Below are 26,767 nucleotides of genomic sequence, written 5' to 3' on the forward strand. Positions count from 1 at the left end.
GTCCCTGAAACGCAGAATCCAACCCTGTATGTTTTCAAGAAGCAGTTAGATATAGCACTTGGGGTGAACGGGATCAAAGGATATACAGGGGGCGGGATTCGGCTATTGAGTTGGATGAACAGCCATGATCATAATGAATGGCGGAGCAGGCTTCAAGGGCCGAATGCCCTCCTCTTGCTCCTATTTTTTATGCTTACTATAAGCTGCGGATAGAAAATATCTCATCAGAAAAATAGGTAAGTGTAATTAAGGCTGGGGGTTTTCAACTTAACCCATTGTGTGACAAGTGATTAATTCAAAGAATATATTTAAAAATAAAGCAGCAATCGCAACACCTGATGTGCCATTCTCAAGGTCAAACATGTGACTTTTGGACACTTTTTGCTCCTTTAGACACAACACACACAGTATATAGAAAAAAGCCCTCCTCACTTCAATATTCCAACGATGACCCACTTAAATATATGTTGCTTTATTTTTAAATGGAAAGGCTGCAAGGGGGCAAACAGCTCACTGATCAGCAAGAAAAGGCTGCAGCAGTTGATTGTCAGGTGAGCAGTGCTCCAGCTTTCATTCTTGGTAGCTGTAAAAGGTTTTGTACAATTCCCTGGCAAATTCTGACTAAACCGATTTACATAACGGAAAGTGAAAATGCAGGACAATTCAATGGATTGAATGTTAGATTACTTGCAGATGCAATATCTCCTTGAATTCTAATCAGTACACAATGGTACTGGCACCAGCTATTATTCTCTTCCCTTGGCATTCAGAATTCAGAACACCCAGATTTAAGTCAGTTCTGTGATTGCTAATGTCTTGGCCTTACAGACAGAGTTGTGGGTTGAACAGTATCCCCCAGCCAACATTTTGGACACTAAGGGCAATTTAGCATAGCCAATCCACCTAATCTCCTGCACATCTTCGGCCTGTGGGAGGAAACCGGATCACCAAGAGGAAACTCCCGCAGACACAGGGAGAAAGTGCAAACTCCACACAGTCACCCGAGGCCGGAATTGAACCTGGGACCCTGGAGCTGTGAAGCAGCAGTGCTAACCACTGCGCTGTCCCTAGTCACTGGAGGTGAATGAAAATGAATCTTCAGGAGGACCTCTTCACTTCCAAGGGTGGATCAACAGGACCTATAACCATGCACCAGTGCAAATACAGCACTTCTGTGGGCTCTGTTCGACAGTTAATTGTTTTTATCACTTGGTGATTCGCAATTCACAAGTGAGCAGGAGCAGACATTCCGAAGTTTGAGATACTGAGACTTCCAAAGGGAAGTTATCCATTTTAGGGAAAAACAAAAGCAGAATATTTGTTAAAAAAGAGAAATAAGATATGGTGGTATTCTGAAGAATCTGCACATCCTTGTACAGCAAGCAATCAGGAAGGCACATATACTGCAAACGTTTCAGTCTGGCAACCTATTGTTTGGAAACACTAGTGGTCTAGAAATGTTGTGAGCAGGCCCAAGCACTCATTGTAGTATTACACTTCGGAGCAGAAACACAATATTTAGATACGTATACCATTTTTATTCCTGCTTGGTGGGATTTTGGTTTAAAGTAGACAAAAGTTTGGGGCATTTGCTAAGAGAAGGAACAAGACCCACGGTTTTTGAACTAACAAAATAAACTTTACTGTACAAGACTACATAAAAAGATTTATAATATGTATCCAGTACTGTAACATTCAGAATTAACGTACACATAAATTAACATCCAAACTGGTCTAACAACCATCCGACACATTAAATAGAAAATACAACAGCAAAGACAGATTCCACGGATTTCTCAGCAGCCCAGTACAGAGTCAACCAAGTTAAAAGCAATTTACTGTGGGTGGTGGAATCTGAAACAAAAAACACTGGACAATCTCAGCAGGTCTGACAGCATCTGTGGAGAGAGAAGAGCTCACGTTTCGAGACTGGATGACTGTCAGAGCTAGAGAGAACTGGAAATAGGGTCAGATTTATACTGTTGTGGGGGTGTCGAGTGGTGGGGCTCCATAGGGGGCCAGCAATAAGTGGAGATTGACAAAAATGTGGTGGGCAGACAGACACAAGGAATGCAAATGGGGGTGATTAAGGCTAAGGAGGATGCTGATAGTGGCACATAAAAAGATATTAGAATGTGTGAATGGCAGATCAAAGGTAAGCAGTATGTCAAAGGGCAACTAGGAAAGGGAACAGATGGCCCAAGTGGGGTAGGAGCAGGGGGACAATTGAGGGGGAAAAACAGATCTCTGGAAAAAATGAAGATAAATTGTTTGAAATAAGAATGGGGTGAAGGTAGAGGAGAGAGTTCACAGTCTGGCTGTTGAACTCAAGTGTTAAATCCAGAAGGCTGTAATGTGCCTGATCGGAAAATGAGGTGCTGTTCCTCCAGTTTACGCTGGGCTTCACTGGAATACTGCAGCAGGCCAAGGACGGACATATGGACACGAGAGCAAACAGTCAACCAATCTTCCTTTCAAGGGATTTCAGTCTTCACCTTCCAAAATCTCACCCTCTCCTCCAAAGGTCGCCACCAACAGTCTGCTTCATCGACAACTCACCTCCCAGGGTTTCAATCTTGTCCCGACACTCTAGTCCCCTGAATCCAGAGTACGAACTTCAGCATTAACTCAAACATATCTTCAGTTCTTCAGCCAAGTTGACCAAAAGGATGACCTTCGCCCTAACAGCTATCCCTCTCCATGACTCTTTTTGGCACCCTGCCCCTTTTCTTCCCTTTATCGAGACTTGCTGAATCCTGGTCCTCAAGAACTCCAAAGTCAAGACTGCACATGCGCCACACGCTCCCATTCTGTACATACAGGGAGTCTCCCAGGACATGCAGAGATTTGTAATTCCTAGCTTCCATCCCAGCAAGTTTGGATCTCATAACAAATTACAGAGATTAAAAGCAGATAACGGTAACAGAATAAAGTTAAATTTAGTTTAGCCATTTAAGATATCAATTCAGGCCCCTTGGAACAGACTCTAGGTATTCGGGATTCCCTGCACAAAACTGCTGTTCTCAGCTAGACTTTCAACTCAAAACGCAATGGTTGATGCATTGATTTGGACGAGTCATTGCTCTACAAAGCAAGGTAGTTTATTGAAGGCCTCCTTCCTGTTGGTATCCAAGAGGTCCTGAGTTTTCACACCTTTGAAAAATGTAATTATGTTGTCCATGGCACCTTAAATTAGTCACGACTCTCATGGTGACTGATTCGGAGATAACACAGTTAACAATGATTAAACATTCATTTGTGGAGACAGCTGTGTGCTGCAGCTTGCATCTTGATAGGAATTCTAAAGGTTTTTTTAAAGCAAGAATATACTTTCAGCTGTTTTCCTTAAAAAGTCCACTATAACATATTCCACAGTCACGATTCTACATTTCAAAATAACTAATGCACTATCATAGAATTTACAGTGCAGAAGGAGGCCATTCGGCCCGTCGAGTCTGCACCAGCTCTTGGAAAGAGCACCCTACCCAAGGTCAACAACTCCACCCTATCCCCATAACCCAGTAACCCCACCCAACACTAAGGGCAATTTTGGACATTAAGGGCAATTTATCATGGCCAATCCACCTAACCTGCACATCTTTGGACTGTGGGAAGAAACCGGAGCACCCGGAGGAAATCCACGCACACACGGGGAGGATGTGCAGATTCCGCACAGTGTACCAAGCCAGAATCGAACCTGGGACCCTGGAGCGGTGAAGCAATTGTGCTATCCACAATGCTACCGTGCTATCTCCACAGGTGTGGAAGTGTGTTAGATAAATGCAAGTCTCGATTTATTTTTTTCAAAAATATACTTTATTCATAACATTTGTAAGTTATATTACAAAGCACTTAAACATGAAAATTACAGGCTTATCCCCATGGTGTGTTCCAGGTGCCTCTGCACAATTATAATTCTTTGGATATTTTCAATATACATTCCAGGTCAAGCACAGCCCAGGGGGGCAAAACATTTCAAATTGAGAAAATGACATATCGCAACTGAATTCAACTTTTTTTTTCATACAGGGGGCAGCACGATGGCACAGTGGATAGCATTGCTGACTCACGGCACCGAGGTCCCAGGTTCGATCCCGGTTCACTGCCCGTGTGGAGTTTGCACATTCTCCCCCCCCCTGTTTGTGTGGGTTTCGCCCCCACAACGCAAAGATGTGCAGGTTAGGTGGATTGGCCATACCAAATTGGCCCTTACTTGGAAAGAAAAATGAATTGGACACCAAATTAATTTTTTAAAGACTTTTTTTTTTCCATACAGCATGTTCCTCTCTGGAGGTACCTCGATACTACTTCAATTCTTTTGCATTCACATTGAATGTGAAGCAGACAGCCATAGGGGGTTCTACAATTTTACCAGCCTCCCATCAGCGTAGTATGGCAGTAAGGCCTACAGTGGCATCTCCCCATTGCGCTTCTGTGGTAGCTGTCCCAAGCTTTAGGGCAAGTCACAACTTACCGAGTTAGCCGAGTGAACATGAACCATGAGCAAGTCAAGCCTTTGTTTTGTCAGATGAGCTCCCTGCTGTACTGCCTATTTTACATCAGTGTTTCAGCTCTATTGTTATTAAAGCCGCTGAATAGATTCTGGAATTCACTGACATCCATAGATGGCCCCTCTAAAAAGGCACTCTTTCATGGGCTTGGCGATCCTTGGGTTATAAATCCAGTATGGGACAAAGTCAGTTTTACAATTGACTTGAGCAATACAAATGGATCTCCAGGATGCTTCGTAAAGTATGTTATACATTCACACACACACACCGAACATTTTTAATATGATTAGGTGTAGGGAACCAATGCAATTTTTTTCTTCATTCATTCACAGGATATGGATATTACTGGCAAGGAGTTATTGGTATTGCCGCACATTCCTAACAACTCTCAATAAGGTTACGAGTCACCTTCTAAAAAATGAATGATTTGGGAGTTTGATTCAAATAGTCCAATGGATTACCAAGATTCTTTATAAATCGCAGAAAAGTCTCTTAAAGGTTTTGGACTCATGAAAATGACAACCCCAATGAATAAAGATTAAAACTTCTTAACTGGCAGGTTATATTAAAATTGGAGTGATTGTACTAAGATACAAGTATACAGAATAATTTTATAGTTGTATGTTCACAAATGTCACCCCTAGCCAGGCTGCCCCAGTACAGCGACAATACTTGGCACAGTGCCAGAAACTTACTTGTGGGTCAGGCCAGACCAGATTTCCTTCCCTGAAGGACATTAGTGAACCAGATGGGTTATGACAATCTGGCAATTTCATGTTCACCTTCACTCAATGTGATAAATATTTTGTCTACGGCTCATCTTAATATCTTGGAGGTAATGTTTAGTTCTGGGAAGATTGTTGTGTAGCCAAATTCAGCAAAAATGCTGGGCGTTAGGGATTCCAGACCACTGAAAAGAAAATGGCAGCTCAGAAGGTTACCCACAATTGTTTAATGGAGTAAAAATAGAAGTGGAGCCATAACACAGCAGGTTTATTTAGCTGGAGAATTGGTGATATGGCGTCTACACTGCTTAGTGCAGTCCAGAGGCGTTTTGTTTCAGGGGAGCTAAATTAGTTTAGAAGCAATTAGTGAACTCTGAAGGATCATCATCGTGTATATGGGTGGAACTTAAGAAGGCTCTCTAGTTTCAATTTATCTACACATTTGCTGGGAGAGGGATTGGTTGCAGTTTAGACCCATGTGGTTTGCAGTTCAGAGAGAAGCCCGGAGTGCTTCCTCTAGGCAGCTCAAGCTCAGAGAAGTTCTGGAGAATGGAGAAGGCAGTGGAAAGTCACTAGCTCCATGCTGGAGACAGCTTGGTTTCAGAGAAACCCGAGGAGGCATTTATAACGTGGTGCAGCCAGGAGACTGGAGTTCAGAGAAACGCAAGGCAATACAAGTTTAGTGAAGCTAGCAGTTTATAACGGTGTTAGAATTGTGCCATTTGGGCAGCACGGTGGTGCAGTGGTTAGCATTGCTGCCTCAAGGCACCGAGGTCCCAGGTTCAATCCCGGCTCTGGGTCACTGTCCATGTGGAGTTTGCACATTCTCCCAGTGTCTGCGTGGGTTTCACCCACTCAACCCAAAGATGTGCAGGGAAGGTGGATTGAACAAGCTAAATTGGCCCTTAATTGGATAAAATGAAATGGGTACTCTAAATTTATTTTTAAAAAAGATTTGTGCCACTTTGAGAAACTATGGAAAAAAGTGAGTCAAGTAAGTGGGTGGGTGAGGGAGCCATTGGGGGGAGCAGTGAGGAAGGTTAATTGGATGAGGGCGGTGTGGAGGTTAGTAGTATGGAGTTCGAAATGGTTTAATCCTGCTAACTCTTCCTGGACAACTATTTTGGTAACCAAGTTGGAGCCATCCAATGTCTCCAACTTTAACCATGATGTGGAGATGCCGGCATTGGACTGGGGTGAGCATAGTAAGAATTCTTACAACACCAGGTTAAAGTCCAACAGGTTTGTTTCGATGTCACTAGCTTTTGGAGCGCTGCTCCTTCCTCAGGTGAATGAATTCCTGCCTGGTGATTGTCGCGCGATGTCCTTTCATTAGTTGTCGCAGCGCCTGCATGGTCTCGCCAATGTACCACGCTTCGGGACATCCTTTCCTGCAGCGCACGAGGTAGACAACGTTAGCCGAGTCGCACGAATATGTACCGTGTACCTGGTGGGTGGTGTTCTCACGTGTAATGGTGGTATCCATGTCGATGATCTGGCACGTCTTGCAGAGATTGCCATGGCAGGGTTGTGTGGTGTCGTGGTCACTGTTCTGAAGGCTGGGTAGTTTGCTGCAAACAATGGTTTGTTTGAGGTTGCGTGTTTGTTTTAAGGCAAGTAGTGGGGGTGTGGGGATGACCTTGGCAAGATTTTCATCTTCATCGATGATGTGTTGAAGGCTGCGAAGAAGATGTCGTAGTTTCTCCGCTCCGGGAAAGTACTGGACGACGAAGGGTATTCTGTCGGATGTGTCCCATGTTTGGCTCCCGAGGAGGTCGGTGTGGTTTTTTTGCTGTGGCGCATTGGAACTGTCGATTGATGAGTCGAGTGCCATATCCCGTTCGTACGAGGGCATCTTTCAACGTCTGTAGATGTCTGTTACGCTCCTCCTCGTCTGAGCAGATCCTGTGTATACGGAGAGCTTGTCCATAGGGGATGGCTTCTTTAATGGGTTTAGGGTGGAAGCTGGAGAAGTGGAGCATCGTGAGGTTATCTGTGGGTTTGCGGTAAAGCGAAGTGCTGAGGTGACAGTCCTTGATGGAGACGAGTGTGTCCAAGAATGCAATTGATTTTGGATAGTAGTCCATGGTGAGTCTGATGGTTGGATGGAACTTATTGATGTCATCATGTAGTCGTTTCAGTCCTGGCTTGACACAATTCACACCTCTTTCACCTGGGGTTACCCCATCTCTGGATCTGTAAAGATTTAATCACCTGCTAATGCTCGCATTTCAAGCATTGTTTGGCATCTTTGAATCTGTCTATATGTATGTTTCTGGACCATACCTCCTCATTCACCTGAGGAAGGAGCAGCGCTCCGAAAGCTAGTGACATCGAAACAAACCTGTTGGACTCCAACTTTAACGAAAGAGGAAATGCTGGAAAATCTCAGCAGGTCTGGCAGCATCTGTAGGGAGAGAAAAGAGCTAACGTTGCGAGTCCAGATGACCTTTGTCAAAGCTGACGAAGGGTCATCTGGACTCGAAACATTAGCTCTTTTCTCTCCCTACAGATGCTGCCAGACCTGCTGAGATTTTCCAGCATTTTCTCTTTGGTTTCAGATTCCAGCATCCGCAGTAATTTGCTTTTGTCTCCAACTTTAATTCAAAGTTTCAGGGTTCCAGATGTACGGGAATATGCCATCGGATGTCAAATACTTGTCAAGCAATTCCCAAGTAATGACTTCTCAGAGGCCTCCTAGTACATCTTGGGGGTAACTTCAGGATACAACCATCCAGGAAGTTTGTCTACCTTAAACAAAAAGTTACTGGTCCCATTGTAGCATAACCATCATTCTACCATACCAGTCATGTGAAACTGATCCACTGCATGCTCATATATGTTGCCATATTTATGTTTAACTCTAAAAATAGTCTTGTATGAAAATGCAAGGCATCAGTAAGTACTAAAAACAATTTTTACTCAACCAGTAGGTCAGGTTACAAGTTAATTGTTCATCTGTGTTAGATATACAAATGTGTGCAAAAACAGTAATCTATAACACTCAGAATTAAGAAATCTGCTTTTAAAAATTTGACACTTCTTGTAATGGAAGATGACTATCTTTATTGTGGGAGCTTCCAATACATAAATTTGCTGTGGCAACATTTCAACAGTGAATAGCCATCAGAAACACGTCACCATCTCTAAACAGCTTTGGACATAAGAGATTGCGAAAGGCACGCTGTAGACCCAAATTCTTCTTTGAATGATGAACGTTATGTAGATATGTTGATGTGGACTCACCTATGGAACTTCTTTTTTTTTTTAAAAAGGCTGACTTCCATGTCGAGCGAAATTCAACAGGTTATAAAACCAGTAAGGCACCAGGTGTGTTTCTTAACTGCCAGGTTATATTAAAATTGGAGTGATTGTACTAAGATACAAGTATACAGAAAATTTTTATAGTTGTATGTTCACAAATCTATTAGCAAATGTCACCCCTAGCCAGGCTGCTCCAGTACAGCAACAAAACTGGCAATGCAGAAAATGGCCCAGGTATGCCCTGTAAACAACAAACAGGATAAATCTAACCCAGCCAAAAACTGCCCCATCAGTTTACACTCAATCAAAGTGATGGAAGGGATTAACAACAGTGCTATCAAGCAGCATTTACTCAGCAATAATCTGCTCATGGATGCTCCGTTTGAGTTCTGCCAGGGTCACTCAATGCATTATAACCTTGGTTCAAACATGGAAATAACAGCTGAATTCCAGAGGCAAGGGGAGTGGCTACCCTTGACATCGGTGTAATATTTGACCAAGTATGACATCAAGGAGTACTAGCAAAACTGGAGTTACTGGGAATCAGGGGGATATCCTTCATTGGTTGGGTTCATACTTGGCACAAAAGAAAATGGTTGTGGTGGTTGGAGCTCAATCATCTCCGCTCCAGGACATCACTGCAGGAGTTCCTACGCCCAACCATCTTCAGCAGCTTCATCTAGGTCCTTCCTTCCATCAGAAGTCAGATGTGAAGATGACCGCTGATGACTGCACAAAGATCAGCACCATTCGCAACTCCTGAGATAATGAAGCAGTCCATGTCCAAATGCAGCAAGACCTGGACAAGATCCAGGCTTGGGATGACATGTGGCAAGTTACATTCGCTCCACACAAGTATCAGGCAAAAACAATTGCCAACACGAGGATCTAACCATCGTCTCTTGACATTCAGCAGCATCACCACCACTCAATCCCCAACTATCAACATCCCGGGGTTACCATTGACCAGAAACTGAACTGGATTAGCCATAAATAACATGGCAACAAAAGCTGGTCAAAATTAACTAAGCTCCTGGCTGTGCAAAGCATGTCCACCATCTAGAAGGCACAAGTCAGGAGTGACATCTACCACCTATAAGGCAAAAGTCAGGAGTGTGATGGAATACTCTCCACTTGTCAGAGTGCAGCTCCAACACCATTGAAGAAGCTTGACACTATCCAGGATAAAGCAGGCCGCTTGATTGGCACCCCTTCCACAAACATCCAATCCCTCCATCACTGACTAATAGTGGCAGCAGTGTACACAATCTACACTATGCACTGAGTGAACCAACAGCACTGTGGGTGTACCTACACATGGACTGCAGTGATTAGATTAAAGAAAGGGGATCATTACCACTTCCTCAAGGGCAACTAGGGATGGCTAATAAAAAGTAGCCTAGCCACATATCGTAAATAAATGAAAATAAAGTTGATTCATAAAAACATTCAAATAAGGAATCATATCACAGCTGTGTGTAGAAGTCAAAAACAGGTGCAAGAAATTCATGTAAACAAAAGCAAGATACTTCAGGTGCCGAGACCTGAAAAAACAAAACATTTTGTAAATACTCAGGTCTGGCAGCATCTGTCAAAAGAAAGACTGAGTTAATGTTTCAAGTTGTTGAACTATCATAAGAACACAGAATTCACTCTTTGGAGCATTTCCAAAAAATGACAAAAATAATTTCTATGAAAGTAAAACCTTGCATTGTAACTGTTTATTTTAGAGGGCAGCTATATCTCTTGCATCCAAAATGAATCATAGGATGTTGCAGCGCAGAAAGACATTCAGCTTCTCAAAAAGGATATCCAATTTAGTCACACACCCCAGCTTTTCTTTGCCAACCTTGAAAATTAGTTCTCGACAACTAAATTCAACAACATTCACTAAAACGGGTTGAATGCGAACCATTAACATAGAACTGGATTACTGCATATGTGATGAAAATGTTCAATCCCGGCCTCGGGCGACTGTCAGCATGGAGTCTGCACTTTCTCCTGTGTCTGCGTGGGTTTCCTCCCGGTGCTCCAGTTGCCTCCCACAGTCCAAAGATGTGGTTAGGTGGATTAGCCATGCTGAATTGTCCTTAGGTGTCCAAAAGGTTAGGCGGGTAGCCCTTTTGGAGGGCCGGTGCAGACCCAATGGTCCGAATGGCCTCTTTCACTTCTATAATCACGTGAATGTTGACACAAAGAACTTAATACATTTAAATCCGACTAACATTTCCATCCCTCCCTGTTCTATTCGGTTTGACACAATACACAGCTGTTAACTGAGAAATAACAGGGTTATTTTAATCATCAGGCCAAAAATCCAGAGTCTCAATTCCTTAGCAAGTGTTTGGAACTCACTACTGCAAACAGCAACTGATGTCAGATCAATTGTTAACTTTAGAGCTGAAATTGATAATACATTCTGTTAAACACAAATCTAAGGGATATGGACTTAGGTCACAGATCAGCCATGATTTTATTGATGGTGGAATAGCGCGAGGAGCTAAATGATCTACTCCTGTTTCTCTGCTCTCAAGAGTGAGAGGAGGGCTTATGTAGTTCAGTTTTAACTCACTGTTACCCAACAGAAGTGAGAAATGTTACAAGGCACTTGCAAAATGTCAGTGGTGATCTTAAAAGCTGTACATGTTAACATTGGAGTAAGGAGAGGGGTAGGCCATTCGACCCCTTGAATGTTGCACCATTTCAGTAAGATCATGGCTAATCTGACTGTAACCTCAACTCCACATTACCACCTATCCCCATTAACCTTTCACATTGACATTGCAAGAAATCCTGTGAATTCCCAGTATAAAATTATAAATTTCAATTTAAATAAGTCTCTGGCTAAACTACAATGTATATAATTATTTCAGGTCACAATCTAAGGTGCTGTTGCAAAGTGGCATGATAAAAGTTAGTTTTTTGCTCAGATACATCTGTCCATGTCATCATGTAGTGTCCTCAAGTTACTTGATATGTGCAATGTCAGGCAAATATGACCCAAATGGATTCCAATCCTATTTGTCTGCAATACTTCTCAACAACCTCCATCATGTTTGTTCAGTTTTCATTCTGCGTGGGAAATAAGAATTTGTTTCAGGATTCTTTCTCCTGAAGAGTGGACAAAAAAGGGCAAGCAAACAAAAACTTACGGTGTTCATCCCCGATACAATGCTGTCAAACCTAAAACTTCTCCATATCAGGAACTGCGCATTAGAAATTAGATGACTTTCTCTGCAACAGTCTGACTCTTTTGATTTGTTAGTGACTGATGAGTTGGGTGCTCTGGATCCGTGAAACACATACAGGCCACCAACACTTAAAATAGTGCAACACTATTTTATTAAGTTAGAAACTGTTGAACATACTTTCACTGTGGGTTAACACGATGTTAGATTAAACTAAAGACCTATGCCTGTCCGAACCAGTCTATGCACTCAGCACATGGTGAGGATCAGTGCTGCAAGTTCTGTCCTTGTCGGAGGCTGCATCTCGAATGAGCGGGAACTCGGATGCCCCCTGTCTTTATAGTGTGTGTGCTCTAACTGGTGATTGGCTGCGGTGTTGTGTGTGTTGATTGGTCTTGCTGTATGTCCATCAGTGTGTGTGTGTCTGCACCATGATATACTGGTGTATATTATGACATCCCCCCTTTTCTAAAATAATGTATGTGTGTGGCAATAAATAATGTATGGTGAGAATGTTCCCAACTACGTGTGGTGCGCGAAGACATATTTACAGGACTACGTACATGAGAACTAAGCTATTTACATGGGAAGGTGCCTGGTGCAGAGAAGCAGTATGCAACAAGAATAACGAGATCAACACGAAATACAAACCAGGGAAACGATCAAACAAAGCAACAAAACAATTCAGAGAGTCTATAAGTCCGCAAAGTTCCTAAATTAAGTCTGAGGTGGTCGACGAATTCTGGTTGACCGCCTCAAGGGTGTTCAGGAGCGGGCTGGACTGCGTCAGAGGGATGCAGAGTGACAGGAAGCTCTGCCTAGTCCGTGGCAGGGTCAGCAGGAGGGCGAGGCAACAGTGGAGGATCACGTGGCGAGCGTGGAACGAGACGAAGGGCGTGTCGATTGCGGCGCAGAATAGAGCCATCTGGTAGATGAACCAGGAACGAGGGGGGGGGGGGGGGGGAAGAAAGAGGAGGAGACAGGGGGGGACCTGCCGAAGGACAACAGCGGTTGCAGACCAGCCCCCATCCGGAAGATGGACGCGGACGTTGTCATCTGGAGCCAGAGCAGGGATATCAGCTGCACGGGAGTCATGAGTCACATTGTGCTGTGCACAAGACAGCTGCATCCGGCGAAGGGCCGGAACGTGGTCGAGGTCTGGGACATAGATGGACGGCACTGTCGTCCTCAGGGTACGACCCATGAGTAACTGGCCTGGCTACAGGCCAGTGGACAGCGGGGCAGAGCAATAGGCCAGCAAGGCAAGGTAGAAATCGGACCCAGCATCGGCAGCCTTGCATAGGAGCCGTTTGACTATATGAAATTAATGAAAATGAATGAAATGAAAATCGCTTATTGTCACAAGTAGGCTTCAAATGAAGTTACTGTGAAAAGCCCATAGCTGCCACATTCCGGCACCTGTTCGGGGAGGCTGGTACGGGAATCGAACCGTGCTGCTGGCCTGCCTTGGTCTGCTTTAAACGCCAGCGATTTAGCCCGGTGGGCTAAACCAGCCCCTGGGAACTCCATTCTCCTCTTTGCCGTTGGATTGGGGGTACAGGGGACTGGATGTCACATGGGCAAAATTGTACCGCCTGCCAAAGTTGGACCATTCCTGGCTGGTGAAGCAGGGGCCATTGTCCGACATAGCCATGAGCGGGATGCCGTGTCGAGCAAATGTTTCTTTAATGCACGAATGACGGCAGACGAGGGGATATCGTGCAACCGTACCACCTCCGGGTAATTCAAAAAGTAGCCCACGATCAGGACATAGTCTCTACCCAGCGCGTGGAACAGGTCGATGCCCACCTTGGTCCATGGTGACGTGACCAACTATTGGGGCTGCAGGGTCTCACGTGGTTGGGCCGGCTGGAAGCGCTGACAAGTGGGGCACTTGAGCACTGTATTGGCTATGTCCTCATTAATGCCGGGCCAGTACACTGCCACTCGGGCCCGGCGGCGGCACTTTTCCACGCGAAGGTGGCCCTCGTGTAGTTGTTCCAGGACAAGTTGGCGCATGCTATGTGGGATGACAATGCGGTCCAGTTTTAGAAGAACCCAGTCTTCTACCGCCAGATCATCACTGACATTATAGAACTGAGGGCATTGGCCCTTGAGCCACCCGTCCATTAGGTGGCACATGACACTGTAGCAAGGGGTTAGCCGCCATCTTGCGGAGAATTTGGACGAGGCGTTCATCTGTGGCAGGTAGATTGGAGGCCACGAATGCCACATGGGCGTCAACCTGGCAGACAAATCCCGCTGGGTCACATGGAGTGTTGACTGCCCTGGAGAGAGCGTCAGCAATGATGAGGTCTTTGCCTGGGATGTATACCAGCTGGAAGTCATATCGCCAGAGCTTGAGAAGAATACACTGGAGGCGAGGCGTCATATCGTTCAAGTCTTTCTGTATTATATTTTTTGTAAAATATGTTTTATTGAAATTTTTTCCCCAAACAACAATTTTTCCCCTCTTACAAAGCAAACGCAACAATAATACAGAAATTTTTAACAATACACAAGTAACAAAACCCCTTTATCTTTGACCTAAACTAAACTAACCCCCCCCCCCCTCCCCCCCCTTCCCCCTGGGTTGCTGCTGCTGGTCATCTGGCTTCCCTCTAACGTTCCCCTAGGTAGTCGAGAAATGGCTGCCACCGCCTGGTGAACCCTTGAGCCGATCCTCTCAGGGCAAACTTTATCTGCTCCAGTTTAATGAACCCCGCCATATCATTTACCCAGGCCTCCAGTACGGGGGGTTCCGCCTCCTTCACATGAGTAGGATCCTGCGCCAGGCTACTAGGGACGCAAAGGCCACGACATCGGCCTCTTTCGCCTCCTGCACTCCCGGCTCTTCCGCAACTCCAAATAGAGCTAACCCCCAGCCTGGTTTGACCCGGGCCTTCACCACCCGCGAAATCACTCCCGTCACTCCCTTCCAGTGCCGGACACGCCCAAAACATATGTGCGTGGTTTGCCAGGCTCCCGCCACACCTCCCACATTTGTCCTCCACTCCAAAGAACCTGCTCAATCTTGCTTCCGTTGTGTGCTCCATGTAGCACCTTAAATTGAATCAGGCAAAGCCTGGCGCATGAGGAAGAGGAATTTACCCTGCTTAGGGCATCAGCCCACATACCCTCCTCTATCTCCTCCCCTAGTTCTTCTTCCCACTTTCCTTTTAGTTCGCCCACCGACTCCTCCCCCTCTTCCCTCATCTCTCGGTAAATCTCTGACACCTTGCCCTCTCCGACCCACACCCCTGAAAGCACCCTGTCCTGTATCCCCTGTGTCGGGAGCAACGGAAATTCCCTCACCTGTTGTCCAGTAAACGCCCTCACCTGCATATATCTCAAGAAATTTCCCCGGGGCAACTTATACTTTTCCTCCAATGCTCCCAAGCTCGCAAAAGTCCCATCTAGAAATAAATCTCCCACCCTCCTAATTCCCAACTGGTACCAGCTCTGAAATCCTCCATCCATTCTTCCTGGGGCGAACCTATGGTTGTTCCTGATTGGAGACCCCACCAGGGCTCCCCACACCCCTCTCTGTCGCCTCCACTGTCCCCAGATATTCAATGTTGCCGCCACCACCGGGTTCGTGGTAAACTTTTTAGGTGAGATCGGTAGCGGCGCCGTCACCAGCGCCTCTAAACTCGTCCCTTTACAGGACTTTCTCTCCAGTCTTTCCCACGCCGCTCCCTCACCCTCCATCATCCATTTACGTATCATTGCCACATTGGCGGCCCAATAGTAATCGCCCAAGTTCGGTAGTGCCAATCCTCCTCTGTCCTACTACGCTGAAGGAACCCCCTCCTTACTCTCGGAACTTTCCCTGCCCACACGAAGCTCGTGATGCTCCTGTCTATTTTATTAAAAAAGGTCTTAGTGATTAGTATAGGGAGACATTGAAATACAAATAAGAACCTCGGGAGGACTATCATCTTAATTGCTTGCACCCTGCCCGCCAGCGATAGAGGCTGCATGTCCCACCTCTTGAAGTCCTCCTCCATTTATTCTACCAACCGTGTCAGATTAAGTCTGTGCAAGGTTCCCCAGCTCCTAGCGATCTGAATCCCCAGGTATCGGAAGTTTCTTTCCACTTTCCTTAGAGGCAAGCCTTCTATCTCTCTACTCTGGTCCCCTGGATGTATCACAAATAATTCACTCTTCCCCATGTTGAGCCTATACCCCGAGAAATCCCCGAACCCCCTCAAAATTCGCATAACCTCTATCATCCCCTCCGCTGGTCCGACACGTATAACAATAGGTCATCCGCATATAACGAGACTCGGTGTTCTTCTCCCCCTCTAATCACCCCTCTCCATTTCCTGGAGTCTCTCAACGCCATGGCCAGAGGTTCAATTGCCAACGCGAACAACAATGGAGACAGCGGGCATCCCTGTCTTGTTCCCCTATATAGTCGGAAATACCCCGATCTATGTCGACCTGTAACTACGCTTGCCGTTGGAGCCCCATAAAGAAGTCTAACCCAGCTAATAAACCCATTCCCAAACCCAAACCTCCTTAACACTTTCCATAAATACTCCCACTCCACCCTATCAAATGTCTTCTCTGCGTCCATTGCCGCCACTATCTCTGCCTCCCCCTCCGCTGGGGACATCATTATCACCCCTAATAGTCGTCGCACGTTAACATTCAGTTGTCTCCCTTTTACGAACCCTGTCTGGTCTTCGTGCACCACCCCCGGGACACAGTCCTCTATCCTCGATGCCAGTACCTTTGCCAACAATTTGGCGTCCACGTTCAATAATGAAATGGGTCTATAGGACCCGCACTGCAACGGATCTTTATCCCTCTTCAAAATTAACGATATTGTCGCCTCCGACATCGTCGGGGGTAGAGTCCCCCCCTTTCCTGGCCTCATTGAACGTCCTCACCATCAACGGGGCCAACAAGTCCACATATTTTCTGTAATACTCCACCGGGAACCCGTCTGGTCCTGGGACCTTCCCTGCTTGCATGCTTCCCAGTCCCTTAATAACCTCGTCCACCCCAATCGGTGCCCCCAGGCCTACCACCCCCCGCTCCTCCACTTTCGGGAACCTCAATTGGTCCAGGAACTGCCGCATCCCCTCCTCTCCCTCTGGGGGTTGAGACATATACAGTTCCTCATAGAAGGTCTTGAACACCTCATTTATCTTTCCTGCCCTTCGCACCGTGTCTCCCCTTTCGTCTCGAATTCCTCTTATCTTCCTCGCTGCTGCCCTCTTTCGCAATTGATGAGCCAACAGGCGACTAGCCTTTTCCCCATATTCATACCTCCTCCCCTGTGCCTTCCTCCACAGTACCTCCGCCTTTCTGGTGGTCAGAAGGTCAAATTCCGTCTGGAGTCGTCTCCTCTCCCTGTACAATTCCTCCTCCGGGGTCTCTGCAAATTCCCTATCCACCCTTAAAATCTCCCCCAGTAATCTTTCCCTTTCCTTGGCCTCTGTTTTCCTTTTGTGGGCCCCAATGGAGATCAGCTCTCCTCTGACCACCGCTTTTAGTGCTTCCCATACCACTCCCACAGGGACCTCGCCGTCGTCATTGACCTCCAGGTATCTCTCAATACACCCCCGCACTCTTGCACACACTCCCTCATCCGCCATCAGTCCCACATCTAATCGCCAGAGTGTTCTCTGCTCCCTTTCCTCTCCTAATTCCAGGTCCACCCAATGTGGGGCATGATCCGAAACCGCTATGGCTGAGTACTCAGCTTCTTCCACCCTAGAGATCAACGACCTTCCCAAAACAAAAAAAATCTATCCGGGAGTACACTTTATGGACATGGGAGAAGAAGGAAAACTCCCTAGCCCTAGGTCTAAGAAATCGCCATGGATCCACTCCCCCCATTTGGTCCATAAACCCCTTAAGTACCTTGGCCGCTGCCGGCCTTCTTCCGGTCCTTGAGCTGGATCTATCTAGCCCCGGGTCCAGCACCGTATTAAAGTCACGTCCTAAAATCAAGTTTCCTACCTCCAGGTCCGGTATACGCCCCAGCATCCGTCTCATAAATCCCGCACCGTCCCAGTTTGGGGCATACACATTAACCAACACGACCTCCATTCCCTCCAGCCTGCCACTCACCATTACATATCTACCTCCGCTATCTGCTACGATCTTCTTTGCTTCAAATGCTACCCGTTTCCCCACCAAAATGGCCACCCCTCTATTCTTTGCGTCCAGTCCTGAGTGGAACACCTGTCCCACCCATCATTTCCTTAGCCTAACTTGGTCCGCCACCTTTAGGTGCGTCTCTTGGAGCATAACCACGTCTGCCCTTAGTCCTTTCAAATGCGCGAGCACTCGGGCCCTTTTTATCGGTCCGTTCAGGCCTCTCACGTTCCACGTGATCAGCCTCACTAGGGGGCTACCTGCCCCCCTCCAGTGTCGACTAGCCATTACCTTCTCTAGGCCAGTCCCATATCCCGCCTCCGCGCTCCCGCTCGCTCCCCCAGCGTCGCACACCATCCCCGCCCAGCCACTCTTTAGCCATTTCCTTTTGGATTTCCGCAGCAGCAACCCAGTTGTTCCCCCCCCCCCCTCCCCGCTAGATCTCTTTCTAGCATGATTGCTCCCCCCATATTACTTCCGTAAGTCAGCTGACTTCAACTGACCCCGGCTACTCCTGCTCACTCCTCGACCCCCCCCGTGTGGGGAACTCCCATCCGCCTTGCGCCTGTCTTCCCGCCTTATTCTTTCTGGCGCGGGAACATCCCTTTACCTGACCCGCCTCTTATGGCGCAGCTCCCTGTCCCCTCCCCCTCCCCCATTCTTCAACTATGTCCCGTATTTCCCCAATGTCTCCCCCCTTCCCAATTTACTTCTCAATTAACTTCAACCATAACATTAACAATAACATTTCCTGCAGCATCAGTCCCTCAGTTCCGATCCAATTTCTCTTCTTTGATGAAGGTCCATGCTTCCTCCGCCGTCTCGAAATAATGGTCTCTCTCCTGATAAGTGACCCATAGTCTTGCCGGCTGCAGCATCCCGAACTTCACCTTCCTTTTATGCAACACCTCTTTGGCTCGGTTGAAGTTCGCCCTCCTTCTCGCCACCTCCGCACTCCAATCCTGGTATACCCGTACCACTGCATTCTCCCATCTGCTACTCCGCACCTTTTTAGCCCATCTCAGGACCTCTTCTCTATCCTTAAGCCGGTAAAATCGCACGATTATCGCCCTGGGTGGTTCTCCTGCTTTTGGTCTTCGCCGGAATCAGATTTGCCCACTCCACCTCCAAGGGGCCCGTAGGGGCCTCAGCACCCATCAGTGAGCTCAGCATCGTACTTGCGTACGCTCCACAGTCCACTCCTTCCACACCCTCAGGGAGACCAAGTATCCGAAGGTTCTTCCTTCGCGCTCCATTTTCTAGGGCTTCGATCCTTTCAGTACACTTTTTATGAAGTGCCTCGTGCGTCTGTGTCTTAACCGCCAGGCCCAGCATCTCGTCCTCAATATCTGTCACCTTCTGCTCCACCACGCGAAGCTCTGTCTCCTGGGTCTTTAATGTCTCCTTGAGCCCCTCAATTGCCTGTAGCAACGGGGTCAGCACCTCCCTCTTCAGCAGCTCCACGCACCGTCTCACAATTTCATCCTGCTCAGGCCCCCATGTCGCCTGCGTTTTCTCCGCCGCCATCTTGTACTACTCTCTTTCTGACCCTTTGGTCGACGATTCCTCACGCTGCAGCCGCCGCCGCCGGTTTTTTCCTCCTTCATTTGCGGGGGGGGGGGGGGGGGGGGGGGGGGGGGGGGGGGGGGGGGGAAGACTCCCTTCTCACACACCCCACACCGGGTTGCGTCGTCGAAAAATTCTCCGTTGGTGCTCTTTAAAGAGCCCGAAGGTCCGTCGGAGCTGGAGCCGCCGAAGCGTGCGGCTAGCTAGGCATCACCGCAACCGGAAGTCCCTTCAGTGGCCTTGATGAGGTCTTTTCACAGTTGTTCCCTCTGCTGCTAGAATTCACCTTTGATACAGGCCCTCAGGTCAGCTTGCAGCTTTAAGCTTGCCCTTCCCCCACCTGCATGCTGGAAGAGGCCCTGTTTATCCTGCAGTTGCAGCCAAATATTTTACTGTTTCTGCCGTGTCTGGCAACCCAGAGACATACCCTTCCTGGGGGACACTGTCGGGGGAATATTGCAGCCTTCTTCCCACACCGGGAAATGTCAAACAAATGCCGTGGGGGCCCTGTAAAAGAGCCCAAAAGTCCGTTCCAAGCAGGAGCTGCCGAATATGCGACCTAGCTCTGCATAGCTGCACCCGGAAGTCTTTCTGTATTATATTGACCAGCGGGCGGTGGTCGATCTCGATGGTGAATTGAGGAAGTCCGTAGACATAATCGTGAAACTTAACCACACCGGTCAGAAGGCCCAGGCACTCCTTTTCTATCTGCGCATAGCGCTGCTCCGTGGGGGTCATCGCACATGACGCATATGCAACGGGGGACCATGATGAGGCCTCATCGCATTGCAAGAGCACTGCCACAATGCCGGATTGAATGGCATCGGTCAAAATTTGGGTCTCCTTTGTGGATCAATGGATCAAAGAAAGCTAAGACCGGGGCCGTGATCAGTTTTGTATTGAGTTCTCTCCATTCGTGCTCGTGAGCAGGGGGCCATTGGAAGCCTGTTGTCTTCCTGACCAGGTTCCTGAGAGCCATGGTATGAGAGACGAGGTTAGGGATAAATTTCCCTAAAAATTGACCATGCCCAGAAATGGGAGTACCACCTTCTTGTCCTCTGGTGTTTCATAGCTATGATGGCAGCTACTTTGTCCGTATCCGGCTGCACACCCAATTGGGAGATGTGGTCCCCGAGGAACTTGAGTTCCGTCTGACCAAAAGAGCATTTGGCCCTGTTGAGGCGGAGGCCATGCTCATGTATACGTTTGAATACGCACTGGAGGCGACTAACATGCTCCTGCGGGGTGGTGGACCAAATGATTATGTCATCGACATAGACGCGAACACCTTCAATGCCTTCCATCATTTGTTCCATAATCCTATGGAACACTTCTGAAGCAGATATGATCCCGAACGGCATCCTGTTGTAACAATATCTGCCAAAGGGGGTATTAAATGTGCAAAGTTTCCAGCTGGATTTGTCGAGCTGGATTTGACAGAATCCTTTTGAGGCGTCGAGTTTGGTGAAGAGCTTGGCACGAGCCATCTCGCATGTGATCTCTTCGCGCTTGGGAATTGGATAATGCTCCCTCATGATATTGCGATTCAGATCCTTGGGATCAATGCAAATTCTCAATTCGCCAGAAGGCTTTTATTTTTTTTACACATACCATGGAACTGACCCAGTCGGTTGGTTCCGTGAATCTGGAGATCACTCCTTGGTCCTGGAGGTCCAGCAGCTGCTGCTTGAGGCAGTCCTTAAGGGGTGCTGGGACCCTGCGAGGTGCGTGCACCACAGGCGTGGCATTCGGTTTTAATAAAATCTTGTAGGTGTACGGGAGCATGCCCATGCCCTCGAAGACTTCGTGGTACTGGTTGATAATGGCGTCGAGCTGCGCCCTGAAGTCGGTGTCCTGAAAACCAGACGGGTCAGCAGGAGAGAGAGAGTGAACTCTCTGAACTAGGTTCAACAGCTTGCATGCCTGCGCGCCAAGCAGGGAGGCTTTAGAGGAGCCCACGATTTCAACGGGAAGGATGGCTTTGCGTGACCTGTGCGTCACTTCAATTTGACACGAGCTGCTGGCAGCTATGACATTGCCATTATAATCTATTAGCTGGCAGGCTGATGGGAGAATGGCTGGTTTGACACAAAGGCTTGCGAGGTCAGACCGCACAATGAGATTGGCGGAGGCACCAGTGTCCAGGCGGAATTGTATTTGGGACCAGTTGACTGTCAGGGTGGCACACCACTCATCGTCTGGATCGATGCTGTATACCGATAGAGGCTGGATTCTTTGCTTCGGGGACACCGTTTTTTTGTAACAATACCGATTCGAAAAGGTGCCTTCGGGTCCGCGGTGTCAATATCGGGTAGTAGGTCCGCATCGGACTCAGTGACCATGGGTTGAATGGCCCGGACATTCCTGCGAGGCTGGCCGGAGCGATACGAATTGGCAGGCTGAGCTGATCTGCATAAAGCAGCATAGAGGCCAAGTTTGCCACATCTCAGGCATCGTCAGGATTTGGCAGGGCATTGCCGTTTTAAGTGGGCGGAGTCACAGTTGCCGCACGTTGTAGTGTCAGTACGTTTGCTGCGCCACCGCGCATGTGCAGTGTGGCCGTACGTGGTGCGCGCCTGCGCAGTACGTTGGTCGACGTCGCCATCCCCTCGTTCGGTGCGCACAAGCGCGGGAGTCCGCGAAAAGCACATAAAATGGCTGCCCTCAGCCAGGCGGAGGCCCTGCAGTTGCTCGATTGCTTGGACCCGTTCTGCCTCGTGGGGACCGTTTCAGCTGCTTGGATATGAGAATACAGACTAGCGGCGTGTTAGTGTAGCACGCAAGTCTCGATGGCGGTCGCTAGGGCGAGCTGCTTTACCTTGAGGAGCTGCTGGCGTAGTGAGTCCGATCTGGTCGCGTATCATGGAGTCGGAGGTGGGCCTGTAATTACAGGACTGCGCAAGGAAGTGGAGGTGGGTGAGAAAGGACTGGCAAAGGTTCATCCTTACCCTGCAAACGCTGTTGAAAGACATAGCACTCGAAACTTCATTCACCTCGGTGTTGCAGTGAGTGTCAAGCTTGAGGAGGACCGTCTTGAATTTAGATTTATCTTCATCAGCAAAGGTGTGAGAATTGAAAACGTGGATGGCATGTTCCCCGGCCGTGGATAGGAAGAGAGCGATCTTCCTCGTGTCCGAGGAGTCTTCCCGGTCTGTGGCTTCCAGGGAGAGCTGGAAGCGTTGTTTGAATATCTTCCAGTTGGCCCCCAGGTTACTGGTGATGCGGAGTGGCGGCGGCGGGCGGATGCTGTCCATTTTGCAGGATGGCTGTATGCTGGAAGGCAGATCACTTGCAGGTAGGTCGAAGAAGTTCTAATATCCCTCAACTCCTGGTATCATGATGTGTTGGGTGCTCTGGATCCGTGGAACACATACAGGCCACCAACAAATAAAATAGTGTTGCACTATTTTAAGAAGTTAGAAACTGTTGAACATACTTTCACTGTGGGTTAATACGATGTTCGATTAAACAAAAGGCCAATGCCTGTCCAAACCAGTCTCTGCACTCAGCACATGGTTGAGGACTTGTGCTGCAAGCTGTAAGCTCTGTCCTTGTAGGAGGCTGTATCCCGAATGAGCGGGAACTCTGATGCCCCCCGTCTTTTTGCGAGTGTGCTCTAACTGGTGATTGATTCATAGAATTTTACAGTGCAGAAGGAGGCCATTCGGCCCATCGAGTCTGCACCGGCTCTTGGAAAGAGCAACCTACCCAAGGTCCACACCTCCACCCTATCCCCATAACCCAGAAACCACACCCAACACGAAGGGCAATTTTGGACACTAAGGGCAATTTATCATGGCTAATCCACCTAACCTGCACATCTTTGGACCGTGGGAGGAAACCGGAGCACCCGAGGGAAACCCACGCAGACACGGGGAGGATGTGCAGACTCCACACAGACAGTGAACCAAGCCGGAATCGAACCTGGGACCCTGGAGCGGTGAAGCAATTGTGCTATCCACAATGCTACCGTGCTGCCTACCATGGCTGCAGTGTTGTGTGTTGATTGGTCTTGCTGTGTGTCCAGTGTCATGATATACTGGTGTATATTATGACAGTGACCACTTTACAAAACAGCTCATCCAGCTTTGCCTCAGTACCAAATACATAGTTGGAAAGCAATTGATTCGAACTTCAATGCTGCTGGCAGATCTCAGTCAGATCAATAACCAAGTGCTGCAATTCATTGAAACACCTTCTACACTTTCACCACTCCTTCCAAGATATGATGTGGAGATGCCAGCGTTGGACTGGGGTGAGCACAGTACGAAGTCTTACAACACCAGGTTAAAGTCCAACAGGTTTGTTTCGATGTCACTAGCTTTCGGAGCGCTGCTCCTTCCTCAGGTGAATGAAGAGGTCTGTTCCAGAAACACATATATAGACAAATTCAAAGATGCCAAACAATGCTTGGAATGCGACCATTAGCAGGTGATTAAATCTTTACAGATCCAGAGATGGGGTAACCCCAGGTTAAAGAGGTGTGAATTGTATCAAGCCAGGACAGTTGGTAGGATTTCGCAGGCCAGATGGTGGGGGATGAATGTAATGTGACATGAATCCCAGGTCCTGGTTGAGGCCGCACTCATGTGTGCGGAACTTGGCTATAAGTTTCTGCTCGGCGATTCTGCATTGTCGCGGGTCCTGAAGGCCGCCTTGGAGAACGCTTACCCGGAGATCAGAGGCTGAATGCCCTTGACTGCTGAAGTGTTCCCTGACTGGAAGGGAACATTCCTGCCTGGTGATTGTTGCGCGATGTCCGCTAGTGACATCGAAACAAACCTGTTGGACTTTAACCTGGTGTTGTACTGTGCCCTTCCAAGATAGATAGCTTAAAAAAAGGCTCTTGCCAAAGTTCCACACAAAGATTACTTAAATTAAAAATTGCAGAGATTCAAGGTGAATGGATAAGAAAATGTCAAACATGAAGCGGAATTGTGGCAACATATGCAAGCAATTCCAGAAATGTTATCAGCAATTCCCAGTTCATCATTAAATTATCTTTCAGATGTTTACTCATCTCCTGTCCTCAAGTCAATAATTGCTGAGTGACTCACTCAAAAATCTCTTGAGTCATCACCTAGAGTAGAGTTCAAACTCAAACACCTTATTAATATCAATCCTTTTTTGCCTGGCAATTTAAGACAACACTGCCACACTTAGCACATTACTGTATCACCTGTGTGTTCAAGCGTTCTGTTGAGATGTGCAGAAACTAGTGCAGTTTCCTCGGACTCCATGATCAATTTCAAGTCTATTTGTAATTTTTTTTTTTTTTAAGTACCCAAATCATTGATTTTCCAATTAAGGGGCAATTTAGCATGGCCAATCCACCTACCCTGGACATCTTTGGGTTGTGGGGTGGGACCCACACAGCTACAGGGAGAATGAGCAAGCTTCTAGAACCACAGCAGTTTGTGTGAAGTACACAGTGCTGAAATCTTTTCTGGAGCCTTTGATATTTTAGTCCTGTTCTTCATCCAAGCAATTGTAAAACCTCCTGCAACATATGTAGTCTCTTAGCTTTAGTCCAGTAAAAGAGTCATCTTTTGATTAGACCATAAGACATTGGGCCGCAATTCAATCATGGCTGATATGTTTCTCATCACCATTCTCCTGCCTTCTCCCCGTAATAATCAAGAACCTATCTACCCCTGCATTAAAGACACTCCGTGATTTGGCCTCCACAGCTTCTGTGGTAAATCATGGGGAACTTCAACTATCCATATACTCATTGGTCAGGAGAGGTGGGCAAGGGGGATATGGGAATGGAGGTCGGACAAAGCACAATTAGGGAAACAGCTGGGCAATAGTGACCATTATGTGTGTTATTTCTTTGATAGATAAGGATACAGGTATGAACAGCTGACTTTGGTGCAGGGACTAGAACTTGGAAAAATAAAATGGGCAAACAATGATGAACCACAATAATGGGAAACATTTAAAATGTTCTTGAGTCCAGAGAAAATATATTCTGCTAAAAAAAGATCCCAATCAGACTCCATGGATGCATAAAGACATGAACGAGCAATCAAGGGTCAGGAAAGAGTCATTCATTACTGACAGGAGCGCATGATGACAATCTATGAAGAAATTAGGAGATGGTAAAGAAATTAGGAAGACACAAAAAACAATGAAATTAAATAGGAAACAAATTGTAATGCATCGTACAGTTATATCGATAAAAACAAGATGACAATGATGAAAATAGGACCAATAAGTGATAGACAGGATAATACCACAGGTAACAATGGATATGGCAGTGTTACCTGGCAGGTGATAAGTGCTGTGCAAACCAAATGCCAAAGAGAAACTTGGCAAACTATCATGTTTTTCTTTATATTTTACCATGAGAAGACTTGTACAAAGTCAAAAGCCACAAATTCCAGAAACACCTTGAGATTTTAAATATTAAATTAAAGCATTTATCAATAAAAAAGAAAACTTAAAAACACACAAGATTACAACTACACATTTATAAATAAAAGTCTATATAAAAACCCAGTAATATTACAAGGCAACCCCACTATTGCTGTAGGAGGTATGTTAGGTATTCTCTTCCTCTCCAACTCTGTTGGACTGTTTAACGGTGTAATTCTTATCTTTTTTTTGTAAATTTAAAGTACCCAATCCTTTTTTTCCCAATTAAGGAGCCATTTAGCATGGCCAATCCACCGAGCCTGCACATCATTTTGGGTTGTGGGGGGTGAGACCCATGCTGACGCAGAAAGAAACATGTTGCTGGGGTCCTATGTTTTTGAGATCAGTAGCTCTTCCTTTTCATTTTCACAATTAAAAATAAGGTTTATGATCAACGCAACAGACTTCACTCTGGGTTCTGGCTTGCTCAGCAATAACATAAGCTAGGATTCTAACTGTAGATGTCACTCACCTGCATTTGAGGGAGAAGGAAATAGATGGTTCCGATGAGAAAGGTTGCAAGGAAGCTCAAAAAAAAACACTAAAGACTGGTTCGGTCAAATTATCAGTTTCCTAGCAATATATACTACATACTTCTGAATAGTTGCCCGTTCAGATCAACTCTCATTAGGATAATGAAGGGATTTGACATAGTCAATGCAATCACTCTGAATCGAGGACCATGTTACCTAAATCTGAAAATTCCCCAAAACATTCTCTTGTTCGAAGATTGGTGGAGTTGTGGATAGTAAGGAGGGCTGTTGTTGGCTGCAAAGAGACATAGATAGTATGCAGAGCTGGGCTGAGAAGTGGCAGATGGAGTTTAACCCTGAAAAGTGTGAGGTTGTCCATTTTGGAAGGACAAATATGAATGCGGAATACAGGGTTAACGGTAGAGTTCTTGGCAATGTGGAGGAGCAGAGAGATCTTGGGGTCTATGTTCATACATCTTTGAAAGTTGCCACTCAAGTGGATAGAG

At 46.9% G+C, this 26,767-nt stretch overlaps 1 protein-coding gene across 7 annotated transcripts in view; it reads right to left on the reverse strand.

The window, feature by feature from the left end:
• zfyve28 (zinc finger, FYVE domain containing 28) overlaps nucleotides 1–26,767 on the reverse strand; it is a 266,810-nt gene that overhangs the window by 218,258 nt on the left and 21,785 nt on the right. The gene's annotated exons all lie outside the window — the stretch shown is intronic.

Source organism: Scyliorhinus torazame, chromosome 9, assembly GCF_047496885.1.
Source record: "Scyliorhinus torazame isolate Kashiwa2021f chromosome 9, sScyTor2.1, whole genome shotgun sequence".
Classification (NCBI taxonomy): domain Eukaryota; kingdom Metazoa; phylum Chordata; class Chondrichthyes; order Carcharhiniformes; family Scyliorhinidae; genus Scyliorhinus; species Scyliorhinus torazame.